The 27,425-nt window shown below is 34.9% G+C and overlaps 1 protein-coding gene across 1 annotated transcript in view; it reads left to right on the forward strand.

Moving 5' to 3' along the window:
- LOC149799267 (cadherin-99C-like) overlaps positions 1-27,425 on the forward strand; it is a 218,348-nt gene that overhangs the window by 68,508 nt on the left and 122,415 nt on the right. The window contains exon 2 of the mRNA XM_089958573.1: positions 6,815-7,068. The gene's annotated coding sequence lies outside the window, so the exon portion shown is untranslated. The remainder of the gene's footprint in view (positions 1-6,814; positions 7,069-27,425) is intronic.

Below are 27,425 nucleotides of genomic sequence, written 5' to 3' on the forward strand. Positions count from 1 at the left end.
CTGAACTGAAATTATTAATTGTGATCTGTTTCCTTTTCTTTGATGACGTGACAAAATGGCGTCAGCGTTCACCAGACTTCATGCAGCGGAGTGCAACGCAGGGAGCATAGGAAGCAGGGAAGAAGAATATGCTTGAATTAGAATTATACCAGTCTGGCTTCTGACAGTACTTCATATGGATGAAGAATAACTACCTAGGAACTGCACCACAGTACACTCCAGTAAATCAATGCATCGCGTACATCAGAGCTGCTTGACTAGAAGGTAGAGTGGGGAAACTATTCTTGCCTCGCTTACCCCAAAGAGTAGTATAAGCAATAACAGAGTTATGATTCCAATAGGAAAGAAGAAAAAAAAACATTTTAAAAATACCCTTATACATTAATTTGACTAACCCTACTGCATAACAGAAGCCTCAGCAGATTTGTGTTACCTTTTTTGAAACGGTTGAACGGTTGAGTTAAACCAGTCTTAAAATATTATTAACTGTTAACATATTTTCGAATTAATATAAATTCAAAGCAAGGAATGCAGAGGTTTTATATCGATATTTACGCACATTATTGTAATTGGCACACAAATTGAAATAATCACCCATGGCAAGGTTGTTAGTAACATGAGCCTTTCTTTTTTAAACAAAAAAGAGTATAGATTCATATTTTTGTGTTGGATGACCTTGCTATATTTTTCACCTTAGTAATCTTCGTGATCCTTTTATTGAAAGGAGCTTTTCAACTCGTGCATGCTGTTTTATTGTGTGTATGTGAGCTGGATTTGTAACGTAGCTTTAACAATTTTTCAGTCATATAGCTACGATGTCTGCAGTATAGAGTTTTTGTAGCAGTAGAAAGTGAGACAAAGTGATAATGATACTTTACTATATAAGATGATGCAAGTTTCAGTTTTCATTTGTAATATAATGTAAGAATGTAATGTCCGTGGTGATAAACGTTATGTTGCTGAAGGAAGATTGTTATTGATGTCCATCTTACCCAAATTATTTTTCAAGTTGTATATGTAAATATTACCTCATGACTTTGTCTCTAACACCGTAATAATAGTAATTGTATTCAATTATCAATCAAATATTTTCCACACTATTTGTTCTTTACAGCTAGTAGCAAAACATTAATTAGTATCAAATAGAACTTTCCTATATCATTTTGACAGGTAGCAATATACATTTTCCTCCAAATGCTGCTAAATGATATACATTTCCATTAACCATGAACGCTAAACTGGAATTAGATCTCGCCTGGAGAGTTGAACGTCGATAGATGCATAATGACACTATGGACTTGGTACACATATTTGTCATGCAAAGCGCCTAAAAGTCGTGTGAACTCGATCCGATTTTGGCATGAATGATGCTTGTGTGCTTATATTCAATATTGCCTTCACTAACCGATGTTACCAATATTTCTCTTTTATCATCGGAATAATAATTTAAAGAACTACCGCCTTGTTTCTAACAACCCATAAAACTCATACATGTGAAACAAAATTCTAAAACGTTGTTACATCCTAACTTGTATCGCATCTAAATTTAAATAGTATTTTTTTTAGCAATGTACAGTTCGATATTGCCCTAACCATAATAGTGAAACTGCCCTTCTGAGAGTAATTAACTATTATTATTTGTATTATTATGTTTAAGTACCCTAAACTTACAATCTGCCTTGTGTCAATAATTCTGTTTTTGGACGCATGTCTACCCCTTGCCGTCCACAACAAAAAGGAGACAAAGCACTGGAAGAAGCATGCCATATTTCATCAAGAGTTACTGTGTAATATATCGAAACATTTGGGTCTGAAGAAAATTGAGCTTCGATAACTGTCATTATAAAGGAAACAAATATGGGGTAATTTGTATGTTGCTAAACTGTATGACCCTTCTAAGTAACGGACTAAAGTAAGATTCTGCCTTTATGTTGTCTCCTTTAAAAAGCATATAGTTCAACTACATCATCCCGTTGAACCTAAATAATAATCCACAATGCATGCTTTCAGTACACATTTCGGGATTTTTAAACTGGATAAATATCAAACAAATGCATACTTTTTGAAACGTCGTTCAACTTGCATATATGATGATAGTTTACAATGTTTATCACCAAAGTGTACTATCAAATGTTAACACATTGACGGTAACTGAAGTACATATATCTTTTTTTACAATGTATGATTGAAAATGCCATTTGGTTTTCGTGTTCTGTGTGAAAACTGTTTAACGATAAAATTGTTTTCCATGAAACAAATGGAAGTCATTTAAATCGTTGACACAATGTATGCGGCTTGTAACACAATGATGTGACTAAATAGTGATCACCCATGACAGAATAACGTTGTGACTAAATGGTCATAACTCATGACAGAATAACGTAGTGACTAAATGTTCATCATCCATGGCATAATAACATTGTGGCTAAATAAATGTTCATTACCCATGACAGAATAACATTGTGACAAAATAGTCATCACCCATTACAGAACAACATTCATGAATGCGACATTCTTATCGATTATGCACCTTTTATTTTATTCTAGATATACGACTTTTTCTGCAGATTCTAATGTACTCTGGATTTTCTACTTGAGTCTACACAATGTTCTTTATGCTGCGCATTCTACTTTATTGTGTTTAGTCGACGTTATTCTCCATATTCTTTTTTTATTCTGTATATTCAACTTTATTCAGAACATTATACTTCATTCTACCCATTCTCCATTATTTGGCTCATTCTACTTTATTTTACTCATTCTTCTTTATTCTACAGTAGTCTTCTTTATTCTGCAGTCTTCTTTATTCCGCAGTTTTCTTTATTCTACAGTCTTCTTTATTCTGCAGTCTTCTTTTTTCTGCAGTCTTCTTTATTCTACAGTCTTCTTTATTCTACAGTCTTCTTCTTTTTTCTGCAGGCTTCTTTATTCTGCAAGTCTTCTTTATTCTACAGTCTTCTTTATTCTACAGTCTTCTTTATTCTGCACAGTATTCATTATTCTGTACATTCAACTTTATTCTCCACATTCTACTTTATTGGGCATTCTACTTTATTGGGCATTCTACTTTATTCTGTACATTCTCCAGTATACTGCACCTTCTTTTTTCTACACATTATCCTTTACTCTGTGTTTTCTGCTTTATTATGCACATTATCTTTTACTATGCGTGTTCTACTTTATTATGCACATTATCTTTTATCCTGGACATTCTATTTTATTATGTACATTGTACACTATTAAGTACAATCTTTTGTTATGTGCACAATGTACATTATTCTGCAAATTCTAAATTCTACTTTATTCTGCACGTTCTTCAGTGCACACGATCTCCTTTATTTTGTACAATCTTCTTTATTTCTTACATTTTACGTTATTAAGCACATTCCACTTTATCCAGCACATTATCCTTTATTCTGTACCTTCTAAGTTAGTGTGTACATTCAGCATCATTATGCTTATTCCACATTATTCGGAACATTAATCTTTTACGGCACATTCTACTTTATGCTGCATATTCTACTTTTTATTCTGCCTATTTTATTTTACTCTGGACATCCTTCATCATTATGAACAATATCCTTTATTTCATACATTCTACACTGCTCTATTATTATTAGCATTCACTTTTATTCTACATACTCTACTTAAATCTGCACATTCTCCTTTATTCAGCACATTATCTTTTATTTTGCACAATCTCCTTTATTCTGCAATTTATTTGTTCCCTGTTCTTAAGTCTTTAACAAGTTTTTTGATGCCGTTTAGGATCATTGTATCAGCGTTTATTATGTTTATTGTTGTCGTACGTAAATAATTTCTTGAATACCGTGTCAACAACAACGGTCGTAGACCCAAATAAAAGATGCTGCGTCATGATTTGTATAAAGTATCAGTTTGGTTGTCATGATATATCCGTCTCGAATGAGCAATGAGGCATGTGAACATGTTATGTACATAACCTTTCATGTGATTCAGCCCGCGATGATGTAGACAGCGCCGATGATTTTTCCATCGCATTTGAGTATCGTGATTATTTTGTTTTTGTGTGCTTTGTAAAACATTAAATTAATGAATTTGTATTTACCTATGTATGCATCTGAATAGTTTACCTAAATATCTGTACGTATTTAGCTCTATTTTTGTACATATATGACTATCTATCTAAACATCTATCTTTCGATCGAGTTAAACTTATGATGCGTGTAACTTTAAATATTCAGATAGCAAATTACAAGAAATAACCCTTCCACGCATGAAATGAATTATGATCGATTGTTAAATGTTGGAGACTTAACATTTTTGAATGTATGCTAATTTTTTATAATTAAGAAGCAATCCCAAACTAGAAAACAATGTAAACGTACATGTGCATTTTCCAGCATCACACATAACAAAATATATATGCACATTTGATAGTCATTGCATAGCAAAGCTTAAGAAACAACGTTCCGTCCGTAACTGTCCATAAAATGTATTTGCAATGTATATAAAGTTGATAATTTGAATCCTAATAGGAAATCGAGAATAGTGCACGGTGTGAATGATTGTTTTTGTTTTTTTTGTTCAAACTATTGAGCTTACACTGGATTTTGTTATACAAACGTAAGCGAGGCCGATTTACGGCAGATCGTAAATCCACCAAGATATAATCATGTGTCATATACGTTTCTTTGTTCTTTGGATTATTAAAATATTACATAAAACATTTATTTGTTATTATTCAATAAGAAACATAAGTCGAAAGAACTTCGTCTTACTCTAATCTCCCCAGCGTTTATAGCGCTGCAACATAGCTCGGCAAAGTGTGACTTGCATCGATGACATAATGACAGTCATCGCGACATTTCGAGCTGCACAGTGAACGCCGATTTTACAAAATGTTGGATATCATAATGATATGCGGATGCGGCTACCAGGCAGAGTCATTTGGAATTGTATAAGACGCCACTAATGTACGCCACTAATGTACGTTACTAAGCTACGTTGAAGATCGTGATTAATGGTTAACTCTTGTGATGAGTTCTTTATGGAACAGATTCTATCAATAAACTATTCTACCTTCACACAAGCATGTCTTGTCTCTAAATATCAAGACCGGTTGACATGTAGGAAATGAACGGAATATGAATTTTCGTAAACAGTGAGATGGAGGAGAAATATCATTTTGTCTTAGTATTTCATCTATATTTGTCACTTTAAAAAATCTTATATTGATCCTTATTATTGGCGTACCAATCAAGTACGAGCTACTACAATTGTTAAATATGAATATTTAACAAATGTAAAATACCTAGGTAAATATGTGTATAACGTATACTGCATCCCAACTTAGATTCTCTCTCTCTCTCTCTCTCTCTCTCTCATTTTTGATTCCTTAAATTTAATTTACATTTAACTAAATTTCATACTTAAATATGGCATATAAAGGAGTTCGATCAATATATTTTTCAGTAAGAATTTAGAGAGTCCATGTAACTGATGCTGAATAACTATCGCTAATTTGACAAGTAATGGCTTGTGTTGTATAGGTACCTCGACTGTATACTGATATATTAGGCATGGACAAGTTCCTTAAGGACTTGCGGTACTAATTCAGTCCCCATAGTAAACCAATGCAAACACCATGATATTACAAATTCAATAACTTAAAACTTATGAGTGCTCATGATCAAACCTTTATTTATCAGTATAAATGAAACCTGGATGTCAGCTTCTGTGTAGAGGAAAGGATATGACCCGGACCTGCATGTGTTTGAAAAATGTTTTTTCAATTCCGCACCAGAGTCAGGTGCTAATTTTGGTCATGAGTGTTCCAAACTCAAAAATGTTAAAGGACTGAAATTCCGTCAATATAACAATGTCTCTATTTTTTCACTTACAGCTAGGATTAGCTTTCACAAGATTCTTATTCCTTAAACATAACTTACATTATTAACCAATCGTGGTCATCCAAGCCCTATATATACTCTATTTTATGTTCACCCATTTCCACGCTGGCTCCAATTTTTCCATATAATTAGTATCGTGTGTCTTTAAGGATGCGGACCTGATATATGATTGGTAAAGCCACACATGTTGATACAAATTAACGGATAAAACTAGGTCATGCAGGACGTAGTTTGCTCACTCGTGCGATAGATACCATTTGAATCAATTCGGATATTTCCGAAACAAGCATTGACAAGACGTTGTGAATGCAGGAACATATATTCACTCCTAACTTCTCGGTCAATCCTACTCTCAACCCAATCGTAGAAATTGCCGACTAGATTACTGTTTCCTTTTTTAGCAGAAAACAAAATATATGGTTTTCCCGTAAATTACTGAGCCGATTTACATTCTAGGCATACATGTTCTAGCAGAAATATTCGAAGTAGTCCGAATGATATATCCTACGATACCATATACTTTTCGCTGACTTTATCTATTCTTTCACAATAAAGAAATCTGGACTATAAATATACACTAGTGGAGATATACTGTAACACATATTGGAGGTAATATTATAAGATTTAATGTATGTGGAAAATGTATTCTTGTATACGAATGTACGTTTTGGTGTTTTGTGAAATACCAGAAATACTATAATTGTTGGACCGACACATTATTGTATATACAAGTGATACCGTATGATGACATTTATTTTTCATATATTAATACCGACCGTATATCAGGTCTGAAAAGTCATTTTAGTCCAATATCTAAAGCTAATGTTATGATCATTTTATAAAACAATTTAAATCCATAGAAGATGTTTCTCTTATTGCCATTTGTCACTCGTCTGAACATATTAGTTTTTTCTTTTTTTCAGGCAATACACACTTTGGATGAGAACCGAATTAGAAATCAATGGTGACAGTCGATAAGAATAAACACTGGTGTTCTTTCCTTTGATAATGACACTGATCGGCCTTGAGGATACTTAGCACAGAATAAAGAAATACAAGGACAGCCCATTTAACCGCCTTCCGATAAGTCGCGTTACAAAGTTACGCAGTTGTGTCTGCATTAAAGCGTTCAGTTTTGCCTTGGATTTACCTGAGTCTTTACGTCAGTTCTACGCAGGTAAGATATCAAAATTTCACCTGTTTCAGGATTAATCATTATAGAAAGCACATTATATCACGTGAAGGATTTGAATCGTCTTTTAACACACTATAGCCAAAATAATACCATCGTTCGAGACTTCACCACTGTTTCCTTTTTTTGGTCCTGTATTTTGATGCTTTTTCAGTACACTTCTCAACGATTTGAGACATCTTGATTAGTGGATGATTTAAATCGTCTTTCAACTCTCTCTCTCTCTCTCTCTCTCTCTCTCTCTCTCTCTCTCTCTCTCTCTCACACACACACACACACACACACACACACACAGACGCGCGCGCGCGCACACACACACACACACACACAAACGCTAAAGAATACAAATCTTTTCAATGGTGCACATTGCAATGTCCTTTACGTTTGTACTATTTGCCCACACTGACAGACACATGACAGACACGTAAATTGTGTAGCGTGGAGGTCACTTAAAACCAGAAAACCCTGACCAGAGCAATGGTATCATGACAGGGATGTACTTCAACGTAGTTTCAACACTGCCTACACTCAACACCCGGTGTCAACTCTGATGGAAGCAGCATAATTCCTGGCACGATTTCATGGGCTAGAGGCACCCCCCGCCCGGCAACATAAGGAAACCCGGACGGCTGAGAAACTATGTGAGCAGAAATCCAGTCGACACACCTTTAAGAAACCTGCTGAGCATAAATAGTCCTTTTCAGGGCTACAAAATTGCCTCTTATCTAATAGGGAAACCTAAATTGGCTTGGTTTCCCTCCTTGATTTAACCAAAAACTTAAAAATATGAATCATTGGACCACCGCTCAAAATTTACAACTACCAAAAACCTAAAGTGACACAACTCTTAAATGTCGCTCAGACATATTACTCTAAATAGGGAAAGTAGGGACTTCTCATGTACTAGATTATATAGATTAATTAGGAAAGTAGGAAAATTATTAGACTCGTATGAATTGAACTAATTGCACAGGTGGCTAACACATCATTGGTATTATCATTGTCCATTAGTACAACTGGACTCAATTTGAACTAAGTACGGGCTGGCGTTTCAGGGAGTATTCGACGTCCGTGGCTGGCTTGCCGAGTGCCTCTTCCTCCTTTTCTACACTCGGACATCGTACACGTGGCAGAATGTGGAACGATTTCCACCTGCCACAAGCCCAGGTCTCCTAATGTGACGTCATCACTGCCGACCAATCGCAGCGGGCGTTACATATTGCTTGGGTTGACACCTGGGGCAGTTCAATCCAACTTCACTAACATGAGTGAGTGCTTTCACTGTTCCCACTCGTGTAAGAGCCATACATTTAGGTTGTTAGGGACAAGTAGTCCTACAACCTAACGGCTAGAACCAAAAAGTACTCTGTGAGTACATTAAAGCCTGGGGATATGGCACCATTCCTTCCCCCAGGAGTAATCAAAAAGGTGCCTGTGGCACCATTAACCAGTGGCAAATGCTCAATGCGAGCGAACACCACTTTAATCCAACGAAGCAAGCAAGCAAGACACATAAAATTAAATCATTCGAGTTAAAATTGATAGATACATGTTACAATCTGAAGTTCCTTCAACACCCCCCCAAAGAAAGTACATTCGAGAAAGAAAGAAAAAAAAAACGAAAGAAAAAAAAAAAACAACAACAGAATACCGGAAGGCGTGAAATCAGTTTGAGTTTAGGTTCATGCAAAGCAAATTGGAAACGAAGATGAACATGTTTTGCATGCAGACATTTACGTGAGTATTATTCTGCATGTACACAATATAAACCCAATTCCAATGCATTTTGATTCCTTTCAAACTTCAGAGACTATTTTTTTCTCTTTCTAGTATATCTGAGAAGACTACATTGCTATGATTAAACATGTTTTCATCCTTTCTCGTATAGCTAAAAAGATTACTCAGTTATCATTAAAGATGTAAACGGTGAGCTCATGTTGTTTATTTTTACACAAATGACATTATAAACGAGGAAACTGGATTACCTGTTCAATATAATCTGTCTTCAGGTAAAAAAACCCCACTCTTTTATTTCATTTTGAGTCATATTACATGTCATGAAAGTGTCGTAGTCAGAAAGATAAAAACTCGATTATAATGATTTATATTTAGCAAGCGAAGTTTGATTTTTTTAATGAGAATAAAATCTAAAACCAATGATAGCTTTTGTTTACTCAGTGCCATCGTGCTTCTCTACAATGATTTTAGTTGCGTGGGATTCTTTAATAAGGAGTAGTTAAATAGACATGTCAGTGATTAAAGGTCTGTTTTGATAAAAAAAAAATAATTATTCAAATGATTCAACGGGTCAGAAGGTCGATACATGTGAGAGTCTTGGTTTCGGCCAGCATGGGTATGTGAGAAAGTTTGTTAGTAAATTTCATGGGTTGGTGGTATCTCTCGGTATTGTTCTGTGTTCTTCCTCCACCATATATACTGGCCGCCATGTATGGCCTCTCATGTGTTGCAAAATCAAGTTAAACCCAAAACAACTATGGCAACAACAACTCTCTGAGTGAGGCAGTCTGCAAAGTAAACTGTGGAAGAAGAAGAAAATGATGATAAAGATAGGAATGATTATGACGAAGGTGATTTGATAATGACGCTGGGGGTGATTTTGAGGAAGGCGATTGATGAAAAAGATGGGGATGATTATGACGAAGGTGACTGATGATAAAGACAGTGATTGTTGATAAAAATAGTAACGATTATGATGATGTGATTAAGGATACATATGGGGATGATTATGGCGAAGTTTATTGATGATAAAGACAGGAATGATTATGACGTATGCAATTGATGATAAAGATGGCGATGATTATGACGAAGGTGACTGATGATAAAAACAGGGCTGATTATGAGGAAGGTGATTGATGATAAAGACGGAGATGATTATGACGAAGGTGATTGATGGTAAAGATAGGAGTGATTTTGACGAAGGTGACTGATGATAAAGATGGAGATGATTATGACGAAGGTGATAATTTTGACAATGATTATCAGGATAGTTAAAGTGATGATGTCGTTTCTGCTACTAATGCCATTACCGATAAATCAGCTACGACTACAACCAGAATAATAATAATAGCAATATCAACGGCTACAACTCTTACTTCCACTACACCTACTAAAATTACGACTGTTACTGGCACTACTACCACTACACTATTGCTACTACTGCTACCACTATTGCTATTATTTCTTCTGCTGCCACTTCTACTCACTGCCTGACATTTATTTCTTAAATAATAATATATTCCAATAGAACAAAGGTTTCTTGTTATTTAGAACTACAAGACCATATATTGCAAGTGGTTCCATAATACTTGGGAAGTCTGAGAGACCCTAATGACGGAGTGCAAGAAAGCTAGTACCATAATAGGCATTGAAATAGCAAGCAAATGTTTACGAATTAAAAGTTTAAAATCTGGAATAGGTATATCCGTGATATCACGTTCAAGACAGGACAAGTTGGTGATTGTGATATCCGCTATATCACCTTTAAGTCAGAAAATGTTCTGTATATGGGATATTTGTGATATCACCTTTATGTCATATACATTAATGTATTTTGGATATCCGTGACATCACTTTTAAGTCAAAGTGTTGTGTGTGGGATATCTGTAATATAACATTTAAGTCAGTAAACGTGCTGCGTGTGTGATATATGTGACAGCACATTGAATTAGACAATTTGCTCTGTGTAGGATATCAGTGATTTCACCTTTAAGTCAGACAACTTGCTGTGTGTGGGAGATAGAGGTGGGTTGGTGTATAATCCATCCTTCAAGTGCCTACGTACACTTGGGTCTGCATAATCAAATGGATGCGAGTCAAGTTTGAGTCACACCAACTTTACATGAAACAAAATTGACAGTTTACAAAATGCGTTTTCTTAAATATGAACAAAGCAGCAAGTACTCAGATTTTGTGTACACTGGAACTTACTAATGTCGATAATGTGCGTAAACTCCGACATATAAAAATACAAACCGTTACATTTTAACCATATAATATGAAAGAGTATTGAACTATGACTATACACAACCAGGTATACTATTTAAGTAAAGTGGATTGAAGCAATGATAAAGACGTCTTAGATGCAGCACATGTTCTGGTGATTGTTGTCCCTTTTCTTTACGGAATCTCGGGGGCCCCGAGTGGCCGAGTGGTCTAAAGCGCTCACCGTTCCGGATCACTGCCATCTCACCTCTGTCTGCGTGGGTTCGAGTCCAATGCTCGGCTAGCGTGGGTACGTGGGAAAGCCTGCCAGTAACTTCTCGTGGGTCGGTGGTTCTTCCCTGGGTTTTCCAGGGTTCTTCCTCCACCAGTTATACTGGCCACCATGTATGGCCTATCTTGTGCTGAAAAATGGCGTTAAACCCTAGAACAACAACATCAACAACAACTATAGAATCTCGTGTACAAGTTCGACATCTATCGATCTATAGGAGATATGCGATCTTTCAATTATAAGTGGTTCTCCATATATGTCTCTTGTTGTAGAATTACCACAATTATGAAATGTATCCACTTTTTCCATGAGAAGCAGAACTTGCAGATTACAAATGGCCTTTAAAATGATTTTCATTGTTTGATTTCAATGTGTGCCTTGTACGCTCATTTTTTTCCATTACGTCCTCACTCTACAAACTCTGGCCTTTATGGTGAAAGTAACTTCACTACGAGTATTGGATTTGGTTTTGCTTCTGAGTATGTGTCATCAAGCGCAAGGAACACGTTCTGGAATGAATTTGCGTGTTTATTCCGCATGCTAAATAGTATATTGGGATAAATTTATTATAAAGATAGAATAATTTTATTATAACGGACATGCCATTTGCTTGCACCATAGCGAATTATGGAAGATGCTGTAGTAAACAAATTAATAAATTATTTTAACAGTTACAAATATAGTTTGTTACGTTTTCCTTCAGGATGAAGTAGTATACTTAACTCTGAAGAAAATGTCATTATACTATAACTAATTGAATATATTTTAGGAATGAAATTGTCAAGAATGCCGGCCCAGTACGGATACAACAAGTTTTCTTTGTTTAAAATAACGTCATGTATAGAACATAACTTCTAAAAGAAACAAATTCTGACTTTCTGGAGCTGCTAAATCTGCGTGTCTGAAAATTGGCATGTGTATAGCCTCTTTCGGTATCTGTCCTTTCTTTTCGAGCTCTTTAGTGTATGGAGGTTGCGTTAGAAGCATTTCCGGTAGGTATTGCTGCTGGTTGACATTCACTCATTGCAAAACGGAACAAAGTGAATGAAATTATATTTCGCGCCATGGGCAAACTTTCCAATTAAACGCCGGATAAAGTAATTAACGAATAAGCGTTAGGCACAATGGATAAAATTTAAGTCAGTTATAATCCTTCATTCATGAGTATGTTCTATATTATGTAACATGCTTAGAATTGGCACCTGATGATGAAATCCTTCTGTTAACTTTCCTTAATCAAACAAATGATTTAAAACTAAAATAATTTCCACTGTGTTAAAGCTGTATACTATACAAAAATTCGGCAATGAACATCGTTTGATTTTATAGCTTCCATTTGCTTACGATGATTGCGTACTTTCTCAAGAGGGCACGTTTCATACAATTATTATCTTCAGTTTTGAAAATTAATTTTCTTTTCTGCTGTGCAATGCAAACAGATATGTATGATAATTAAAAACTTCTTTTGATTTTTTAAATGAAAAAATTAAAACAAAAATAATTTCCATTGCTTATTTTATTTACATTGCGTTCCGATTTTTTGCACTGCGAATTTTAGTCATACCTATATATACTCCACTGATCACCTTACACAATAACTGGACCGTTTATCAGACGTATGTTACGATCGGTAAGCTGTATACTGTTTTATTTGTTGGTACTTTAAAGGTTTTAATGAGTTTCCGTATCCCTCATAGTGTGGGTGTTTGTTTGTTTCTGTAACAAATCAAAAATAATTTGGAAGAAATGATGTATTTATTATTCTTGTTCAGGGGTTGCTCATTGCTATTTTCATTTTTTCTTTTTTACGATGTGTCGTACTTACAACATCCATGGAGCAGGTCCCTTTGTTTTCCCTCCTGTTATATTTCTTTATGACATAATCCCTTCTTCAGACACTAGGTCATGGTCCCTAAATTTTGACCAAGGATCAATCTATTTTTTTGTGTGTGTTCTATGTGTATGCTATATTGTTTTAATCATGTAATATCGTGTGTGTGTGTGTGTGTGTGTGTGTGTGTGTGTGTGTGTGTGTTAGGAATGACTACTTTACATATTTTAAGGGGCCCAGTGTGGCCGAATGGTCTAAAGCGCTCTCCGTTACGGATCATTGTCATCTCACCTCTGTCTGGGTGTGTTCGAGTCTCCGATTCGGCCAATGTGGGTATGTGAGAAAGCTTGCCAGTAGCTTCTCGTGGGTCGGTGTTTCTTTCTGGGGTTTCCCGTGCTCTTCCTCCACCATTAATACTGGCCGTCATGTATAGCCTATCGTGTGCTGAAAAATGGCGTTAAACCCTACAACAACAACAACATATTTTAATTTTTATTACAGTTTTTACATCTACTTTATTTATTTGCGTACCAAAAAAGTGTAAGGTATAACAGTTGTATAAAATATCGTATTATACATAGCACAGAGATTAGCATTTGTATAGATATTACATCTTGTTTGAAATTATCACAGTACAAGAGATTATCGTGTTTATTGATAGTACCTCTTGTTTGAAATCAGTCTTTACGAGATTAAGAAGCAGATAAATTGGATACAGAAGACGAACTGCTAAGTCATAAAATAGAACAACTTTTACGAAGCAGCGTACATCAAAATGGTGATTAATATTTTCAAACATCCGGCTGGCGTCTTTTTGCAGTAATGTATTAAGAAACCCAACAACATCATGGTGTCTTGTTGCAGTAATTTATAAATAAGACAATATCATGGCGTCTTATAAGTGCAGTAACGTATTTATAGGGAAAAAAAAAACTAGAACAATATCAGCTTGTTAGATGCTGATTTATCGTGAAAGAGTTTACCTTTGTAAAGATGTCTGTTCAGTTCTACAAATTCTGGACATCGTTGGGTTGAACTGAACCCAAGGTTAAATTACAGCTGCTTCCGCAAGTTCAATTTAATGGATAATACTGCTACCTATACTATTACAACTTCTATTTTTACTACTTCTTCTACTGTCATTTCTTGTTCTACTGCTACTACTGATACTACTACTAAAGTTACTACTCTTTTTTTTCACCAATACAACCTCTACTGCTACTACCACTACCACTATTATTACTACTACTACTACTGCTGCTGCTGATGCTTTTAATACTGGTACTATTTCTGCTACTTAGACAACTGATCTACTACTAATACTACTACAACTACTACTACTACTACTACTACTACTACTACTAGAACTACTATTGCTTAAATTGTTTAACATATCTTTTACATTCATCTTGTTAATAAAACGTTAGTACCCGACTGTGAGGTTGTCTATAATCAATCTCCTAGCATGCATAGACATTCCATTTTCTGACATCTTGTAGCAGTATTCCACTCAACCCGTTCACATAACTAAAATGATAGTAGTAAGAAATTGCAGAAGTTTGCAACAGGCTAAAATTTTGACTGTGACTAATCTGGCAACACGGAAAGGCGTTGGATGTGACGAGTCTGGCAACAAGCTAAGACTTTGACTGTGACGAATCTGGCAACATGGAAAGGCGTTGAATGTGACGAGTCTGGCAACAGGCTAACACTTTGACTGTGACGAATCTGGCAACACGGAAACGCGTTGGGTGTGACGAGTCTGGCAACAGGTTAAGGTTTTGACAGTAACGAATCTGGTAACACGGAAAGGCGTTTGGTTGTGACGAGTCTGGCAACAGGCTAAGACCTTGACTGTGACGAAATAAGGAAACGTTTGTTTGATGTTCACCATTATCACATATTGAAATGATGTCGTGCCTTGCGTGCTTTTCTTAGTGTATATAAGACTTGTATTCGTTATGTATTGTTGCATCAATGAACGGGTGTTTAATGCAAATGAAATTATACATTAATAACAAGGTAAATAGTGGTTGATCTCGTTAACTGTTAAATTATACATTAATAACAATGTAAATAGTGATTGATCTCGTAAACTGTTATACTAAATATCCTTGTATAAAAGAGAGTTTATTTTTTGTTTGTGTCAATTCTTACCACGAAACACTGACAAGGCATACCGTCCTTTCTTTCTGCTGTTATCCAAAACGAAAATGTAGGGTAGTGAATAAATGCAAACTGTACGTAATGAATCATTAATTATCAAATTTCAAACATTAAACCGGTATAAAAAAAGTTGATTCCACTGGTGAATAGATTGATTGCGCTAGAAATGACCAAAGCAATAGTGTGTACGATTAATGCTCGAACCTGAGTTTGCAGTCTACTCATGATTGTGTTCTTCTAATCTATTAGTTGAAAATTACCGTACTTACTCTCTCTAAGTTGGACCAAATTACAAAATTGCACAGACCCAGATCTGGTGTTGCATTGTTTGCTGGCAGACATGAGTTTATACAATCTGTCATGAGTAATGAATAGAACAAACCATGTACTTTTCTACCCACAACATAGGCGACGCAGATCGAATTCTGTGCTGTTTGCAGTTCAAATGAACTTATAAAGGAGAAAAGATGGTATCTGTTGGCAGAAGAAACAGCATACAATTTCTTTTCAGGAGAAAACAGACTAAGTAATTATTACTTTTTGCTGGGTTAAATGCACCACTTTTATCTTTCATGAATTAAAACCCAAATAATTGACACACAATCTTCTCGACCATTTATGTTCTTTTCAATGGACTAGTTCGGTCTGTTTAAAAAAACAACCACATTAAAATGATATGTTTTATCAATCTCCAGTTATTTATCAAGGGAACAAGTAAAACATAGCTCTCTTATCATTTGCGATAAAGAAAAATAAAATAAAAAATCGAAAACAGAACAGAACGTAACGTAACAGAGCAGAAATAGCAGTATGCCAAATTTGTAACTAAACACAAAAATTGAACATATTTTACCAAACTCGTGTTCTAGAGATAATATTGTTCGACATCTTTTTCAGTTAAGAAGTCAAATATAGTGTTATTAATTGGCAATGATTTTAAACGTTATTCTGTGTTCTGGAATTCTTAGAGTTTTATCATTGTCATGTCAAATATATTGATCAAAAACTGCAATAAATCAATAAAGGGACAATATATTTGACATGTTCACATGTCTGTTATATGTTTTGGAAACGCATGGATTGTTGGAGATGACAACAAATGGCTATTCCCTATACGCCTTACACATGTATAACATTGCAAATTTGTAATCTCTACTTCGGAGGTACAGGTTAAACGTGTGCAATTTGTAAAGTTTAGGGTCAACATAGAACATACACAGATTGAAAGGTTTTGACATCTGATGTCTCATTTGTCAGTAGTCTTTGTTTTCTTGTATTGACATACATATTATAGTTAGTTCAAGCACCTTTTCAAAATATCGCCCAGCGAAGTCTGTGATATAATGAAGATACGATCTGGACAGGGAAAGGGGAGAACTGCGAGTAAATGTGTCCTTAAGCTGTATATGGTACAACACTCACAATACACCTTGGATATCTGATGGTCAGTCTGAGAACTAGTGACCAGACTGAAATTTTGCTTTGACATTAGGACGATATCTCAATAAATGCTGATCCAAGTCGAGATTTTAACGGCATTCTTATGCTAATTATTTATTATTTTCCCCCAAGGTAAAAACAAATCGGATTTCCTATGGACCTTTCATTTTGTATATTTTTAAAACTCATTTTGTTTGCCTTGTGCTAGAGCAAAAGGATGGGTCACAAGCTCTTGTAACTTAGGTTATCGTTGTACTAAACATAGCATGTACAGTGTATGCTACATAATATTTCAGCAAAATGTATGCATGACTGATTTGTCGCATTTCAGCTTAATACGGGTAAGAAAACAAATAATTTAAAATATGTAAATTAAGTAAATAAAGTAATAAAATAGAAACGTGACATACATAGACATCAGGAGAAAATTTAAGTAGTGGAAATATTTATAATATTTGTAATGACAACAGTCTATGTTGAGATGCTTTTTTTTTAGAGCAGGCATGGACAAACATCCTCCTCACTCTATGATGTAAATTAACAAATAAACCAGGTCAGAGGCCAGACCCTATCCGTGGGCCGTATTTTGACCACTTCTGATGAAGATGATTTCCAATTATTTTAGAAACATATAAACAAATATACAGTCTTTTGGCTAAGGCAAAATACACTGAGAGAAATGTAGGTTGTATGAGCAATTAAAGGTAGGTAAATTCAAATATGAACTATACATGACCTTGCGGAATGGTACTTGACTCAAATAGTTGTATGTCTATCCACGTTCATTGTTTCAGTGTGCGTGTACGACATCGCTTGTTTTTGTTTTTTGTTTTACTGTTAGCCATTGGGTGTGTCGGTTTCATGCCACTATGTGGGAACCGCGGTAACTCAGTTTCTACTGGTTAGCGTGTCTGATCTGCAGCCAAAAAGAGTGTGGATTTGAATCGTGCCATTGGCTCAGTCCTAATCGTCTGCACGAGGTTCTTTACTTCAATTGCCTCGGTATTAAAATATGCTTCATATTTTGCCGTACTGTAAAACACCAAACAAAACAAAACCAAGCTACACTGTTGGTTAAGCGATTATCATTAGGATTATTGGACCATGGATGGGAATTGGATGAAGGTCCAATATAATCAGGTATCCTTAATATTTGTATCTTCAAGGGGAGTTACTTGTTGAAACAAAAGCGATGCTAATATATTCCAAATATGGCCCGTATCAGGATATGTACTAAGTTTACTCTAATACCAGATTGGCAATATGTTTGCAATCGATCTACATAGATACAACAGAAACAACCGTATCAATCGTAAAGGATCAAGGAATCCTCCAGTGATTGGTGAGTAAACATGGATTATCACTATGTTGATTTTATACACAACTACATTAGTATGACATTAGTATGTCAGTATATGTTGAATTTAAACGTTATTTTCTCAGGAATACCACAACACATCGCGATGACTTTCTGTCTTCCACGCCCTTATTTTTTTAAGTTTATTTTACCAGATAGTGTGTGTACGTGTTATGCAAAAATAGTTGTACCTTAAGGTATCAGGCTTGATTTGTAGCGAAAATAGACCAATATTGTCAATGTCCTATTGTGCTTAAGTACAGGGACGTACACTTTTGCTTATCATCTTCTATGTTAGAAATAGCTTGATTTAGGTAAACTTTATAAACCTTTACTAGCTTTAGTTATGTGGACGTATTCCTTGGGTCCTTTTCAAAGACGTGTGCAATTTTACAAATGAGAACAACTGTATTAATTTCCCTTGTAAACGTTCTTGTGCGATCCTATTTGCTTGCTAGAGAGTCATTAATGGCAAAGTTTGCACATCCGTCCTGTTATATTACTGTGTCGCAGATTGTGTTCAATGATGATGCGACATATTACCTTTTTTCAAGCCTGTCTCTTCCAATGCTATGTTGTTTTAACCTTATGTTACTGAAAGGTTTGAAATATTGATCTTAGGCTCAGTATGTTATAAGGACAATGTGAACATTTGTAGCTTCCACATCTTAGTGAGTCTTTCCTTTCTTCAGTGAGCTCAGTAAGTCGAGTTAACAATGAACTTGCATTGTATCTCAGAAATATGAATCCATGCATACATCCTCTAATTTCATACATCGCTTTAATACATTTTATGAAACCTTCAATACATTTAAATATGATTAATACAACATCCCAATTTTTAAAATAATTTTTGAAATTGATGTGAGGTATTATCTGTCATGTTCAAACTAAATCATTTGTCCGGTTTTAATAATATTCCTTTCATATTTATCATACAAACTTCACCAAAATGCAGTTAAATATATTCAGAGGTCGCCTATTTTTGTATAATGGGAATTCCGTATCATCCGTAGACATTCGTCTAAAATTTAAAAAATGACCAATCATCATTAGTTGGCCAATCCGATGATCAGCTAAAGATGAACTTGAGAACAATTACATGAAAGTTAAAAATCTTGTCATGATCTTTTTCCAGTGTATCTCCAATTTTGCACTTGAATTTGAAATATCATTCGTCTAAGAAAGACTGTTACGTACTGTCCGTCTCGACAATAGTCATAAGATCGACACTTTGATAAAAAGATCAACTCTTAAGTTAAGAACGGCTCATAAAGCCGGCAAATTCTGTATATGGCATGCAATGAAAGGAATGCCATAGACAGAGACCAGTGATGTGCAGTTTATCTAAATCTTCATCTTGTATATTCAGAAACATAATTATATAAAATTATCTAATCTATGACCTTGAATGATTGAGTATCTCTCCACACTTTATTTTTACAGACCTTGTTGTTAAAAATCCCGCCCCTTTTCTTTATTCAGTATCTCCTATAATTATGCTAGCAAAATATGTCCATTTAATAGAGGACTGTCACGTGAGAATTACTAATAAATTATTTTATTCATATCCTATATGGGAATGCAATTGGTAATTCCGTTGTTTGAGTCAATTTTGTTTGTGTCCTCTTATCTTCTAACCAAATAAGGAGGGGTTAAACACAAGCCTGATGCGATTAGTAAGCTCACATTATATAATTTAGGATAAATAGTGTAAACTGCTTCTAGTCTCCCAGTAATATATATATATATATATATATATATATATATATATATATATATATATATATATATATATATATATATATATATATATATATTGTACTACTCGCACCAGGCTTGACCTAATGTATAATCTTTCATTGGCATCAAACCCGACAAAGGCGACACCACGTAGTCAACGAGAGTATGGCTATTTTATAGTACACATTCTGATATCCTCATCTTCATTCCACACACCCTATCGAGTATAGTTCTATTATTACTCTTGTGCAACTCAATTAGTTACATCCGTCTTGTGTTTGCTCTCTTAAAATCCTAAGGAATTAGATTTATAGAAATACTGAACTTTCTTGACTTTTCTTCAGCGTTGATAAATTGTCTACCACTCGTATAAAATCTTTTCCGAACTTTGTGAATGTTAAATAGTGTAATTTTGAAAATTAGCTAATTTGACTTTAAGTAAAATGTCTGTGATTTCCATGACATGAACAAATACCCCCACCCAGTATTCATAAAGGCAAATTAGAAACCAAGGAGATCCCAACCCTGCTATTATCGCAATATCTCAAATCTGCATTGAAGCTAGATGTGTGATATCATGTAACAAAAAAAAGCATTTAATTAGAATGGAGGTAGAAATGGTATAACATCCGTGAACCACCAAACAAAATATCATTTTATTCAGGACTAAGGCACAACAGTAATTGTTAAAATAATTTAATTCATTATTTAGTTCCCAGGAGATCGAGGCGCAAAGGTCGTATTAATTGCAGACGTATTGAAATTTCTGTCATTTAGTCCGTATTAAAAAGAAAATTTAGCATCAAGCACTAAAGTAATGAATTCCAGAAAGTGCTAAAACTACTGGAATAATTATGATAAAGATTAACTGTACAGCATACATGTTCTGTACATCATACATGTTGTAGCAAATGCTGATAGGACATTTAAGGTCCATCAATATCATATAGTTATGTAATAAATGAAAATGATTAAAAACATGAACAGGCCCTGACAATAAATACCACACGCAAAATGATTCATTGCTCAAGTAAATGTCTTCATCTGACGTTTCAGCGTGATTATGGAGTTTATTTAACGTCACGAAAAATATATTTTTGTTTTGTGCTTGTTTGTGTGTATGTGTGATTTGGACTTTTAACGTAGCTTTAACAATGTTTCAGTCATATCGCCACGATGTCTGCAGTGTGGCATTTTATAGTGATGCCTAGCACTGGGACATCATGCCGCAGACATGTAGCATGATGTCCCACCCAGTTACATTATCCTGACACCAGGCAGACCGGTAGTAACACTAACCTCTCAATGCTGAGCTTTTAGCGAGGCAGCTGTTATTATCATTTAATAAGTCTTTGGCATGACTCTGCCGGGGTTCGAACCCATGACCTACCTCATCCGAGGTTTTATTTTCCTTTAGTAAGAGTACGACTAATTTTGTAGGCACTTAATCTATTTACCTATATTCAAAAGCACTTTTGATCCTCTCTCCGAACGTATCAGACAATGGAATACACACTCAAAGATGAAACGTGATCTAATAAAACTGAATTATTGATGTATTCGTTTTTGGATACTGTAAGATCAAGCTTATTATGCCAACTTTTAATTTTTAATTAATTTTTAATTTCGCAGTGAATACGATTAAAGTTTCGTCCAATTACTCAAGTCCGTCAAACGTTTCCTTGAAAGGCATAACATATTATAATTAATAACATGTCATAAATACATCGTTAAATGGTTAAATTATCAATTAATAATGCAAGGAAGTTTTATTGTTTAATACGTTTAGATGAATATCTGGATATTAAACTGTGAATGTCCTTTTGTCCGTCCTTTGATCTTTCCGTTTGTTAGATTTTCCATTCGTCCGTTCCAAGTCCATTCTTTCACAATGTTTCCCTTATTTATAATTACAATTCGACTAAATATTTTAAACATCATGATGTTGATATTGACGTGGCTGAGTTTGATTGTCAGATTTCTGTATCCTCATTTGGAGAGGAGTTTCAACTCCTAATGTTCACCTTTACTCAGATTTGCTTCACAACATTGACTCAAGTGGCGTAGCAATCTCTGCACTGCACTTGGGCGGGGCGGGGGGAGGCGAGGAAAGAGAGGGAGGTAAGGACAAACGGGGATCCAAGATTCCTATCAAGCACATTTAACACTTTCTTGGAGAGGTTACAGAACTACTGAAATAAGTTTTACGGGTGGGTAGTGGGGTGACATCATTTCTTTCTAAGCTTCTGAATAACTCCTAAATTGTTATTGTGTTTGAATCATATGTCATGGAGTATGGTGTTAATAAGACGTGGGATGAGTTCGATTGGCTGTTTTCTATTTACCATTGTTTAGATGAGTTATAGTTCTTGTTGCCAAACACACCCTTTTATTTTAGCATAAAATACCTTAATTGCAATTGCATTTCAACCAAATGGCTGATAATAATAAACATTGGAAAAATGCCATTTCCAGCGTTCTACATCTTTGTTTAATGAAGTTATCGCAACTGAATGCCAAACCCATCGAATTTCCATTTAATTAAAATAACGTCTTTCTATGTGATGCATTTTGATTAACGTTCCTAAAGAATCTAATATCAATCAGTCGGACCCCGCCTGAGTTAGAAAATCGGTATTGTTAGCGGCATCATACGCCTTGATTGTCTGGTCCATTCAATCATGTTTCTCCATTATAATTCTCCTATGTCTGGGTGGTAGAAGTGTAGTTTGTTGGGGTGGGTGGTTGGTTGGTTGGTTGCAACATTATTTATAATGCAAATTTATGAAGATGAGCACTCGGCTGATTTTGATTGTTAGTATTTTAAACTATTATTTGTCAGAGTTACGACCCCTGATTGTGAAACTGTCACTTTCGTTGCTGCACCCAAACTCCTAAACTTGTTTAATTTCAAACAAAGTTCCGTATTTTATGTTAGTTGGGCCTCAGCTGAGTTTGATTGTCAGTGTTGCTGACTTAGATACACGGCTCACGACATCATTTTATAGCCACGGATTGGCGGACTGGTTCACATTCTTTTCTATCAATAACACTCGTAATTCACATTGGAATGAAAACTAAATTCGTTTGCATTTTATGTTGCTGACTTATGTGAACTTCTATATTCGTATAATGTCAGCCGAAGTTAATAGTCACCTTTCCACGTCGTCGTTAGTGGAGTTATAGTCGCTGAATGTTGGAAAAACATATCGTGTTTGTAGTAAAATGACTTTCCTGAACATTTTATTCTTTTTAAAGTTTTTAGTTATACTTTTATTCCAAAGGTTATGGGCACATGTCATCACAAGTTTACATCCGGATTTACGCTAGAGGTACAGTCTGGCGAGTCTCGGTAGAGAAGACGCACTTATCCATTACGATATACGCAATGGTGCATCAGTCTTGTGCAATAGGAAGAAGCCCATAATAAAATTACCATTGATCGGAGTGTGTACAGTTTTTAATATTAATTATATCTCGGATGAAGAGTCAAAAAATGTGTTTAAAGGGAAGATCTTATCTCTGCGCGAAGTGTCATATCCATGGACGGTTTGCACGATGTTGTCATCTGCAGCAGACCTTTGGGAATGTAGATTAAATAAATTTGCCAACGGATATTCGGAAATTGGCAATGAAATCATGTGGCCATATGTCAGTTCTGCTTGGTGATTCATTGTCCTATGCCAGCTTTATTTGAGGAATCAAAAGGAATCTCCTCGAACACCTGCCTCAGCCCTTAACCCATGAAAACAGGAGAGCTCAAATCGCCAGATAACTTACAAACAAAACCGACAAATCTAAATACAACCCTTTTTAAATCACCAGACAAAATGGTATGTTGAAACAAATGATATTATATTTATGATTTTTCTATTTAATTTCCATATAATATTAACCTCCATAAATCAATATGCATACACTCAGTTAAGTTAGAGATGGGCTATTTAATGATGAGAGAGAGAGAGAGAGAGAGAGAGAGAGAGAGAGAGAGAGCAAAATCAAACTTTAATTATGTTGTGCTGATTATTCTATCGACTCGTCCCTCAATTCTTTCGCCACGTCGTGGTCATGTTTGCTCTCCGCTATATTGATTGTTGGCTTGTACCTCGGGGGTACCCAGATGTAATACGATGACATCACGAAAAGACAGAGACGGGTTCAATTCTCATTGTTTTCTACGTGATCACTTAATGACTACCCTTTACAAATATACCTTAGCACATTTATCTATCACCAGCATCACCTAGCCCTTTCGTATCTAAAACTACACACACCTACTTCCAGCGAAAAACTGTTGACATACGTCTGGGGGATGTGTGATTTTTACAAACAGGCAAATGCGTGATATTTTTTTGTTGTTGTTATTTTTGTTGTTGTTGTTGTCACTGGATTATAGAATCTACAGTCTATTCAACACATGTCATATATCGACCTTAAAATGGTATGAATAAACAATCACATCACCTTTATGGCCCAACAAATTTAAACAATTATGAGTGCATGGTATAAACTATTACTGCATACTTTTGTTCAGATAACATTTAAAATAAATGCACTGACATTTTTTACAAAATGACATTGATACTAAGGTTTTCCAATGGGATCATTACTGGGTGACAAAAAGCAACCATTGTTACATCAACAATGCCTGTTTATATGTTTAATATCAGATGGGACTTACATAACAGTGATACTTGTAATTTTCACACACATGTATACATCAATGATCATATACAATTGCTAGACGTCAGGAAGAAGCCTCTGACTGGTGAGTTAGAAACAATTTTTAATAGAAAACCGTATGGGACATGCATGCATTTGAAGCAAGATTTCATTCAACAAATGTAAATAAACGTACTTTGTACCACAAAACTCCAACACCTAAGGGTAACTAATTGTCAATTAATTAATAAAAGACTCTTACGCCAGTACCTGTTGCACCGCAATAGAAATATATGAAATTTGTTGAACAGTTTCAGTAATATGAGATTCTTGCTGAGCACAAGCTTTAAATTATTCAACGAGTTTAATTTAATATGGCAGCAAGTATTAGCTTTATCCCCTGGCGAGAGGAAATGCTGTTATGAACAAAAATAACGCAGAATAGCGAAATCATTTTAAATTGCATTCGGATCCCTAGGATATTATGTCTTTGGCTTCAGTGACGTCGGGACGTTACCAATAAAGCGAATAGTTCTAAATCCGTTGTATTATGTCGAGAAAGAAACACCATATTAAATTAGTTTGAGAGTCTAATATATTTTTGGCCCAATCATATAACAGGATATAAATTTCATATCTATAAACATTTACTTACCATTAGTAATAATTTGCCAAATGTTTATTACAATACAAAAATAACACTTCAGAAAACAAAACCATTTCTAGTCAACGTATTATCACATGCAACATGTTCTGTTTATCGTTTACAAAGCCGGACAACGCATATATCTTAATTAATGTTTTAGACCGGCTACATTGATATCTAACAATCAATATCATCTTCAAACAGATTTGTTGCTTCATAGGAACAAGACACAACCTACAAAATGGAGAATGTGTACGACAAATGTCAAACAACTATTATATCATATCACCTGATAAAGAAATTGAGAACACATTCTCAAAACAACATCATATCAAATGCATACACTGCGTTATATCGCTCGATTGGTTTATTTCAAATATAATATTTCTTTGTATCAAAGCATGCTTATCAAAGCATGCTTGAATGATGAAATAAACTCTATAACATTTCATCGTTACTATATCGCACAACAGATTTGTTATTCTTCTATTGTGTGGGTGACAGTAAGGGAAACATAACACAAATACATACAAATCGAAGAATGCAGCAATTTGGACTTGAAACAAGACTGTTTGATGTACTCAGAATGCTTGATTTAGTTTGGTAGAAGTGCAATATTGTTGTTTATTTTATGCTTTTCGAACTCCTGTATAAAATTTCTTTCATGACCTAGTAGAAAGCTTATTGTTGGTTGATCAATCTAAAGACCTATTAACTTCTACGTGACACGGTACAAATCTGATTGATCATATTAGTTTCTGATGAGTATTGAATTTTCACCGTATATTATACGACTGGATTCCGTCTTATATGTGTGGGGCTATTGTCACTCAAATAATATTGTCACATAAGCTGTCCAATTAGCATTACAACGTATGTATTGCTGGTATTTATCGTCCCACGTTATGGCAGTCTCAAAGAAGCACAGGAGTATATGTGTCAGGCGTTTTTCATTAACGTAATTGATCGGAACAAACTGATCAAACCTTTGCCTTTTAAAGGAAAGCGTTTGGACGATCTAATTGAATTGTAGAAAAGAGATGCCCATATTTTGACCCTTGGCGTTGCAATTGGTCTGAACTCTATTTAAAATTGAGTTAAACATATGTTAGTCATGTATAATAAATATACTTAATTGTAATATATACAGTAACTGCTTTCAGTTTTATAATGGGTTTCAAGTGTGCAATACATCCTAAAATACAAGCCTTGATGAAAGTAAAAATGAAGAGACAACAACACCTTCTACTGAAAATCACATCAGCTCGTGAAAAGAATTTCGTCTTTTTTCTGAGTTGAAATCTCTTGTGTCACACATTGTATGTATTTTTAGGGTGGTGGGTGGTGGGTGGTGGTTGGGTTTCTTAAAATTCGAAACAGACTCATCGGCAGAAAATGTATATTTCTTTGAAAACCTCTAGCTAATATCTTTGAGAAAATTATGTTTCTTACGCAGCTTCATATCAAGATACTCAAGAGAGCCCGTTGATAAGGTTTCCAAATGTAACCAATGCGGATTTATTGCACGTCCTTGCCTTAACAATAGTCTAATGATCTAGAAATAAGAGAGAATTGTCACAAGCAGAAATAACGTTTTTCTTGTTTACTTATGGTATTAGTACACCTAACAAACGCATATAACATACAAATATAACCAATGTTTTCGATGACATTGAATAGTTGCGAGTTTTGATTACTCAGTCGAATCTGACAATCATATATCCGGGTACTTTAAAATACTTCTTTACATAATAAGCAAAGTACCCAAATAAAACATATATTGTGTCCGATTCAAGTTAAATATTGGAAATCATTACGAACAAGCAATGGCTTTCCATGTGCCAAACATACGGACCTCTTGAAAGGATTCACTGCAAATTTGTATTATTGTCCGTAATCACACCTGCTAAAAACTTAAATAAATGATTGCAGTGCTTTTTATCAGTATAAAATATCTTTTAGTGATCTGGCATTTGTTTCAGTTTTTAAAGCCAGAGTTAGCTTTATATGTATATATCAGCTGACCCGAAACATTTAGTTTGTATATGTAATATAATAAACGAATTTGGATGTACATTAAGAAAATCGTATTTTTCAAAGTCACGTCTACGCGATTCCCTGATTCGTTGACTTCACCTTTAAATTGCAATGAATCTAAATTTCAGAAACCATGAATTAACGTCAGTTTACGATTTTTCTTAATCATAGGTATTGACGCCAGAGATCTGTATAATCTCCCCCAAAAAGAAATGATTAGTGGGAA

The sequence above is a fragment of the Sinohyriopsis cumingii genome, chromosome 5, assembly GCF_028554795.1.
Source record: "Sinohyriopsis cumingii isolate HCF-2022 chromosome 5, ASM2855479v2, whole genome shotgun sequence".
Lineage (NCBI taxonomy): Eukaryota > Metazoa > Mollusca > Bivalvia > Unionida > Unionidae > Sinohyriopsis > Sinohyriopsis cumingii.